Consider the following 8376-nt stretch of genomic DNA (forward strand, 5'->3'; position numbering starts at 1 on the left):
CAAAACCAAGGGTTGACAAGAATGTGGAGCCATGGCAACTCTGATACACTGCTGGCGGAATGTAAATTAGTACAAAATTTTGGAAAACAAATCAGCATTAACCAGAAAAGTTGAAGATGTACTGGTGTACCAGCTGACATATTACAAGCACGTATCTTATTGCAATTGCAAAGAACTAAAAATGACTTAAATGTCCATTATATTAGTCAGCTACCACGGCAAATAATGCTATGTAACAAATAATCCTAAAAAACATCTCTGTGACTTACAACAACAAACATTTACTTCCTGCTCACAGGATTTCAGGTTATCTGGGGTGATTCTGCTCAGATTCACATCTGCCCCGTGTATCTCTCATTCAGGCAGAGGAGACGGCAGTTTGCTGGGAATTTGCTCTTCTCACAGCAAATGGCAAGACTGCAAGAGGCCAAGGGAAACCATACAAGGACTTTTCAAACCTCTTTTTGCATGTCACACTCTCTAGGAATATAATATGTCATATAATGCCGACGTGGTATGTCACTGGTACACTGGTTGACGTAGTACAAGCATGTGATTCTGTCTTGGACCAGTGGATGGTGTTGCCTTTTGCTGGGACAGGAAAGTCAGGCACAGTGGCTCATCTGGGACGAACAGTGATGACTTCAGTGGAGTGGTAACCCTGAGGGCTGGGCTCCAGGCTACAGCTGGCGGGATCATAGATGGGGGCCGGAGGGCAGGTGGGTGGTTGAGGGAGCCTGAAGGTCTTTGTTTTCTTTGTGCTCCAGAAGGGGAGCAGTGGAGACCAGGACAGGCATGGCAGACACTGCCCATCACCTACTCTATAGGATTCCTTCTCCCTTAAGAGAGCCCCAATCTTCTCCACCAGTCAGTGTGCCCAGGTCCAAGATGAGTCAAGATAGATACAAATCAGTTATGACCATCTAGTCCCCTCTGCCCGTGATTGGCTTAGGAGTAGACACGTGACCCCATTCTGGTCAATGACACCAAAGGTCTGCTGGGTTTTCTAGGAAACTGTTTTCTCCATGATAAGAGACACATAAGAGATAAGAGAAGAAAGTCTTCCTGTCTTCTCACTGTACACATACATTTTTCTCTCCCTGACCCTTTCATCTCTACTTGGGCAGCCACTGGGAGGGGGTGTGAGGCTCGGAACTACAGCAGCTCTCTTGTCACCATGAGGAAACACATTAAAGGTGGCAGAATGAAGAAACAGGGGAAGAGTCTGGGGCCTTGATGACATCTGTGAACTGCTAGTGTTGGGACCCACTACCATCAGACACTTGTCCAGTACATAATATATATCCTTATGATTTGAGCCACTGGTAGTTTTTCAAATGCATCCTCATCACCAAACGTACCCTAATTGGTACAAGGGGATTTGAATTTTTGAAATAACTGAAGTGTGGCTTGAAAGAAGGGAACCAAAGGCAGTGTTAAGGTCTAGTGGAGGGTGAGGTTCTTATAAGAGCCTCCACAACTGGATTTCCCACCCACTAACTCTGATGTCACCTCCTATTACCTTCACTCGCCCACTCTACCTCAGCCACACTGGCCTTTTGCTGTCGCCCAAATATGCCAGGCACACGGCCACCTCTGCACTCCCAGTGTCTTGTATCTCCTCTCCATGTTGTTCGGAATACTCTGCCTCCAGATGCCCACATGGCTTCTCTCGCTCTCTTCAGGTCTTTACCCAGAAGCCACCTTCTGGATGGGATACTCTCTGGCTACTTTCTTGAAATGGACCCTCCTCCCAAGTCCCTTTATTCTCCTTCCTTTTTCTCCATAGCACCTCCTGTATATTTTGCTTACTTATTTTGTTTATTGCCTCTCTACCTGAGGACATGGCTCCTTTTCATTCACTGATGTATCCCCAGGGCTTAGAATAGTGAACACAAGTAGTAGATGTTCAAGAATTATTTGTTGAATGAATAAATGTGGGAACAAATGAACGAATGAATTTGTAGGGGCTCCAGGACTAACAAGAAGGAATCATTTTCTCTTGTAGGCCCTAGCAATCTGGAGAATAAAGGCAGATGGCTGGGCTAATTCAGGGACAGGGCTTTGCTCAGAGGGAGTAGCAGAAAGACAACAAGACGGACAAAGGTTTGGAGGGGCTTCTCTGGGGTAGGGTCTCCACATCTGTGGTTATCAAGACGCACGATGTGATGTTTGAGAGAATGGACGTTCCCAGGACCCGTATGTTCTTGGCCCTCCCTATGAGCTTGCCCAGCCCAGAGCCCCCTGCCCTGCCTTCCTCCTGGGTGATGTTCCTTCTCCAGCCGCCTGCTTCTACCTGCATGGCCCCCCTCACCCGGAATTCTTTTTTATTTTTAATTGAGAGAGAGAGAGAGGAAAGCCAGAGAGAGTGCAGGGGAGGGGGAGAGAGAGGGAGAGGGAGAGGGAGAGGGAGAGATCATCTTAAACAGGCTCTGCGCTGAGTGGAGTTCCATCCCACAATGCTGGGATCAAGACTTGAGCTGAAATCAACAGTCTGTTGCTCAACCTACGAGCCACCCAGGAGCCCCTCCCCCGGAATTCTGACTCTAGCGCTGCTTAGCCATGCTGCCTGGCTCCTCTGGCCCAATTTCCCCCTTCCCAGAATTACCAAATGTCCCCAAACCTGTGTCCCCTAGCCCCAGAGTTTCCACATTTTCTGTGTTTGTTTGACCTCTAGCCAGGCTGCCAGCCCCCATCCTCTCCCCTGCTCCAAGGCAGCTGCAGGGCAGGGGTGGGGTGGGGGGGCACAGAGACACTCAGTAAACCCTTAGGGGGCGGGGGAAAGGTCCTGTTATTTAAACAAGACACATTTAGAGATGAGTATTCCTTTTGGGTATTCCGTAAAATGGCACTTGCCCACCATCCCCCGTTTCTTCTGGTGAGGAACATATGCTTCCACACGTGTTGTCGCGTTTACTCCTCCAGGAACCCCAGGAAGACGGTGCTATGATTGCCACTTTCCAGATGAGGACACTGCGGCCCAGAGAAATGCAGGAACCTGCCCAGAGCTACGCAGCAGTTCCAGCTCAGGAGATGCAAGCCAGGTCTGAGGGGGTCCGAGTTTTCCCAGGGATGCGGGAGAGAGAACTCGCTTCCCCCTTCTTTGCCAGCCGCCTCTCCCCTTCTCCCCCTCCTCCTCGCCACTCCCCCTCCCCCCCCAACACCACAACCCCTGCTTCAGGGGAAGCGAGAATTGGTTCTGTGTATTTGTAGTGAACAAAGGCTCAGGAGCTGTTCCTAAATGGCTTGCTGGAGGCACCAGCGTTTTTTATCCATGGCCTCCCCTCTCTCTTGCCTCATCTCTTTGAGGCTATGAGGAATCAGAGAGATTCCATCCTTGCTAGGTGCCGGCTCAGGCCTGAAGTGAGCCAGATCACTGCTTAGCTGCCTCCACCTGCCTGCCTGGAGGGCTCAGACTTCTTTTCTCCAAACTTCCCCATGCCCGATCCTCCCCCTCACTCCTCCAGCCTCTGCTTGGGGTGAGAGTCCCTCCGGCTGGTACCTGGCGGCCTCATGGAGCTGGACTGTGGTCACGCTGAGCGCCTGGGGGACCAGAGGCCCTGGGGGGAGCGGAGCCACAAGGCCTTTTGGGAGCAGAGGCCGTTTCTGAGGCTGGACAGGAAACCTTCTCCTTGTCCTTCCAGATGTGCACCCCACCTTCCCACACCCTGCTGCCTGGCAGCCTTCAAGGCTTCCCCGGACCTCTGGCTTCCTGCTGGGTTTGGAGGAAGGGAGGGGAAGTGAGGACGGAAACTTTATTACCCAGGTCCCTCTTGGAGAGGTGACCACGCACTGGCAGTGCCCCCTCTACCCACAGTTACTCACTGTCAGGCAGCCCCCTCCACACTGCTACTCTCTCAGGGCCCCCCCCTTTCCCCAGCCCTAGGGTGCTGGGGTACCCCTTGCAGGCTTCCTGAAACCCTGCCTGCACCTCTGTAAGCAAATTATTAAACATCCCTCACCTACCGGAAATGGGGATGGAGGCAGCGGTGAGCAGGAGATGTGCCCGCCCCCAGGCTCCTGGACGAGGAACCACCAGGGGAGTTCAGTCAACCCCACATCTAGAGGAGACCAAACACCTGCAGCTTCCAAGCCTGGAGGAGAAAGCAAACGCTGGAGCCTGCTGCCCTCGCCTGTCCCTCCTGCAGGAGGAAGGCCGCCCTGATGGGTCCGATTTCTGGGCAGCAGACTACGGAGTGAACAGGGTTCTTCAGGTGTTTGGATCACATATTCCTGTGAGTAAAACAGTTTTGAGGAGGTGCCTGTGGAACCACCAGGGTCCCAGCAAAAAATAGAGGTCATATTTAAATTAGGGTAATCCAAAAGAGATTATATACAAAGGATTATTTATAAAGATGTGTGTGTAGGGGCGTCTGAGTGGCTCAGGCGGTTTAACGTCTGACTCTTGACTTTGGCTCACATTATGATCTCATGGTTCATGAGTTCAAGCCCCGTGTGGGGCTCTGTGCTGACAGTGCAGACCCTACTTGAGATTCTCTTTCCCTCTCTGTCCCTCCCCCAACTCTCTTTCTAAATAAATAAACTAAAAAAAAAGAGATATTGGTGTAGAGGAATCAGAAGGTACTGTGCGGAAAGCAGAGCAAAGACCACCCCTCTGTCCACAGGGAAGAGGAGGGGATGATTATCGAAATTTGGAGGGAGAGAGTCAACCTGTGAGGAACTTTCTAGTAAGGGACACACACAGCCATCTGAGGTGGCCCTGCAGCGGGGTAGGCATGAGAATAAATTCCCTCCCCGGATGGTCCTCCATTCAACCCTCCTCTTAGCCAAATCTTACCCAAAACCCCAGGGCAGGGAGCCTCGGGGCAGGGTGGAGGAGGGCCGGCCAAGGGGGGCAGGGACTCAGCTCCTATCCCCAGCAAATATAGGTTTATCTCTTAATAAATTCTAGACACACATAACTGTGCTAATGTATTATATGTTTTATAAAGTACACACAAAAAGCCAAGTTGAAAAGGATAAAATAGAAGTGGCACCCCAAAAGATTATTTCATGCCTCCTTGGGGTGTGGGCTCCCTGCTTTGATAAAGACCCAGTGTCCCTGTAGGAACATTCTGCGGTGATGGAAATACCTTGACCTGCGTCATGATTATACAAGTGTACACGTGTAAAAACTGACCCAGCAGTGCACTTTTGATTAGTGCACTTGACTGTACCTAAATCACTCACACACACACACACACACACACACACACACACACGTCAGAGCTCACTGGGTTCCTACTTGGCTCATCCGAAAGGGTGGAACAGCCTGTCATCCAGGGCTACTTCTCCCCGTTTCTTCTCTTTCCTCTCTCCCTTTGTCCACACTGCCAAAGTGTCTGGGCCCCGCACACTTTCCTCGGGAGGAGGCCCAGCTGCCTTGTTCCCGATCATAACGAGTCAAACTTACAGGCCTCTTGCAATGTGCTGGAAGCTCCTCTAGGCACAGGATACACAGCAACTCATCTAATCCCCACGACAACCTATGGACATTGGTACTATTTATACCTTCATCTTACAAATGAGGAAACCAAGGCACAGAGAAGGAAAGTGACTCACCCAAGGCCACCCAGCTAATAATAAGAGGCAGAGCTAGGATTTGACCCCCTGGTCTGTGCTCTATGGCTGTGTAGCTCCTGTTGGCTTCCTGGGGCAGTCAAGAAGGTGGTCTTGGGCCTGATCTCTTTTTCCTCTCTCAGCTCCTCCAACCCGCCCCTTCCCTTTCTGTCACGTGGTGATTGGTATGGGATCAATCCAGGCCTGGGCTAGCTGGGCACCTCAGGGCAAGTGGCCTAGGAGGCAGGAGGCAGGCGCTGGGGCTGGGCCCTCTGTTCCTCCCACCAGGCCTGGAAGAGGGAGAGGTTTCTGTTTGCCCCACACCCTCTCCCTCTGGGCAGGCTGGCCTCCTCTTCTCCCTGACTGGCTGATTCTGGCCTCTGCCCTTTGCCAGCCTCCTCCCCGTCGTCTGGGATGCATTCTGCCCCCAGCCCAGCCCAGCCTGTCTCTAGGCCCCATTGAAATCCAGCCCCTCCAGAGTGTCCTACCCCAGCGCACCTTTTGAATCTGCAAGCTGAGCTTCCTTCTCACCGCAAGCTCAGGCAGGATAAGAACCATATCTGTCTGGCTCACGGTCACCACCTGGACACCTTCCTCAAAGGTGCTTGGGGCGGAGCAGGCACACTATGACTGAAAGAGCCGAGGAACATATTCACGATCTCGATGTTGTTCTGTGAGCCCGTGGAGGATCATCAGCACCTGTACTGCATGATCAGAGTTGTCCCAGGGTCCTGGGCTGTTTGGGGCTGGCCTCCTTCCTCCTTTCTGAAGATTGTTTGCTTGACAAGACCCCTCCCCAGTGACTGCAAGAGAAATGGTAGGCCCAGGCTCATTAGCAGCACGAGCCATAGGCAAGCAGGCAGGGCCGCGCTTACGAGGTCCGCTTTGCTGACTGTGGACACCGTTAGTGCCTGCCTGCTGGGGGAGAGCCTGCCCATCCAGGCCTCCTGGCGACAGCCTCACGTCAGAAGGCCTCCGGCAGACTGAACTCTGTCACTTCACAAGACAGGTCATTTCCCTCCCCGGCTTCCAAGCCTTTACCGGAGCTGTTTCCTTGTCCCTTCACTCTGTTGGTATTGAAGTCTGGGCGGCCTGACAGCCCTGGCAGACAGCCCAGTGGCCAGCGCCCCAGGCGGACACTCTTTCTGCCTTATTATTCAGCTTCAGTGGCCTCGCAGTGATTGGGTGGCATTTGTGAGCACAAAAGAGAAGACACGGGCATTCTGGAGTCCCTTTCAGAAAAGGGCGCCGCAGGCCTCCTGGCTGGAGACGCTCTGGAGGCCCCACGGAGTCTATTTTCAGCTGTTGGGACATTTCTGTTTGCATCTGACCCCAGCCTCTGGGCACTGTGGGGGTTGGTGGGGGAGGGCCTCTGCTGCCTGAGGAGGGGGCCGGCATGGGGACTTCTACCAGGGCTTCCTAGCCTGGAGGACCTGGTGTGGGCTGCCCAGAGCTGGAGCTACGGTCTTCCCCAGGCCCAGGCCCCCTATATGCACACTTTCTCAAATCCTGGGGTGATGAGGGTGGCACCCAGAGGGGTCAGTCCTCTGCCACAGGCACCTGCACCCACCTGGCTGCTGGGCCTTCCTCCTCCTCCCTGTGCAGGCCCCTCTGGGAAGTGAACAGAAGCCCCTGTGCGTGTAGCCATGAGTCAGCAATAAAGCGCCAAACTTCCTTAATTGGTGTCTTGTGTGATTCAGGGCTTCTTTGTCACCCACATCATCATCCGTGGTACCCAGATCAAAGCTCCTGCCAGCAATGAAACCCCAGGAAGTCTCGGCTGCACAAGTGAGAATGCAAGATGAACTCAGGACCCAAAGACGCTTCCCTCCCTAATGGACTCCGTCCCCCTTTGCTCCCTGCTGGCTCCCGCCCCCAACCTTGTTTCTAGTCCTGGAAGCAAGAAGGGACTTTGAAAATTCCACCCAGAAATGATGCCCTGGTTCCCGGCATGCCCCGTGGCCGTCTGTTGTTGATTTGAAATCTGTTCTACCGGGAGTCTCAGTTCGGCTCGGCAGACAGCAGTATTTGCTTATTAATTTGTTTATTGATTTACAGGGCTGTACTTGGGGCTTCTCCCGGGAAGAACTCCAGACGTGTGGGCTGCCCAACATCTAGCCATCAGTCAGCCTCAAGTTGGGGCTTAAAATGCCACAAGGTCCGGAGCAGGCCGGCAGATACGCTGGTGCATAGTCCCGGAAGCACTGACAGCTGGGCAGTGGGGCGCTGAGGGGCTCAGGCCAGTTGATGAGGGGTGGGCCCACGGTAGCAGCTCCAGGAACCAAGGCACACTGAGCTCTGAGCCATCAGCTCCCAGCCCCCAGCCCCCGGACTTGCACCCCTGCTTTGGGCCTCTCCCTTTGGGGAGGTTATTACAAACCCATGGCCCAAGCTGCGGAAACAGGAATCTCCATCTCCAGAGGGGGCCCCTCCCCAACTCAGCCGGTATTTGAGAAGCCTCCTTCCCTGAGGCAGGGGATGGAGGAGGACCAGTCCAAGGTCTTTAGTGCCCGAAGGCACTCAGATCCCTGTCTTAGAACGGGTTTTCCAAACGTGCCAGGACTGTGTAAGGCAAGGGGTGTTTCTAGCAACGATTCTCAGCTCTTGCATAATAATACTACATTTTTTTTTAAAGCCTCTGAGGACGTCTGTGGCTTTGTCGCCTTTTCGAGGCATATGTTGACTACAGATTGTGGTAGCAGGATGGGAGGGGGAGGGGACCATGATGAGGGAAGAGGCAGCAGCATCTGAACAGAACTCTGTCATGGGTATAAGGATCTCTGACAGAGACCGTGTAAGAATGAGGCCACTGAGGGT

This window comes from Suricata suricatta, chromosome 7 (assembly GCF_006229205.1).
Source record: "Suricata suricatta isolate VVHF042 chromosome 7, meerkat_22Aug2017_6uvM2_HiC, whole genome shotgun sequence".
Taxonomy (NCBI): domain Eukaryota; kingdom Metazoa; phylum Chordata; class Mammalia; order Carnivora; family Herpestidae; genus Suricata; species Suricata suricatta.